Raw genomic sequence first — 684 nt, forward strand, 5'->3', positions numbered from 1 at the left:
CGGTGTTGGAATTTATTCCACAAAACCGAGATGGTATTCAAATGTACTTAATATTTATGTAATAGGTAATTGCTACGATACCATTGTACCGCCATCAGAATTTATTCTAACAAAGCCGAGATGGGGCAAGGAAGGAATAACTCATTCATATGATTATTAAGAAGTAAGTTGTAACTGGAACACTCTTGAAACCATTATATCAGCGTTGGAATTTATTTCAACAAAGCCGAGATGGCGAACAAAGAAAAAAACCGAGTTCACTTACTTAATCAAATAAAAAGAACACACCGAAAATGTGAGGGGAAACAACCTCTCGAATTTATCTTTCATGAAATTGGCGCCATTGTCGGGGAATTGCTTAAATAATAGAACATTTCATATCTATATGTCATTCATCAAATAATTGTGCATAAAATTTTCTTTCTCTTTTGTGTATATTTATTTTTCCTTTTGTACATCTTTATTTTTATGTTTTGTACATTTGAAAAAATTAAAAACTCAAAAAGAAAAAAAAATGAATTAGTGGAGTGAAAACCCACTAGTTAAGAAATCTTTTCTTCTTGATCCTGAAATAGAGAAAATACTCAAGAAACAGAAAAGAGCACAAAAGAGGGCACGTAAAGCAAGAATCGGGAGACCTAGGAATATAATAAGAATCGGGAGACCTTCTAGCTCTCAAAGGCC

Source organism: Lupinus angustifolius, unplaced genomic scaffold, assembly GCF_001865875.1.
Source record: "Lupinus angustifolius cultivar Tanjil unplaced genomic scaffold, LupAngTanjil_v1.0 Scaffold_1_1094, whole genome shotgun sequence".
In the NCBI taxonomy this organism is placed as follows: domain Eukaryota; kingdom Viridiplantae; phylum Streptophyta; class Magnoliopsida; order Fabales; family Fabaceae; genus Lupinus; species Lupinus angustifolius.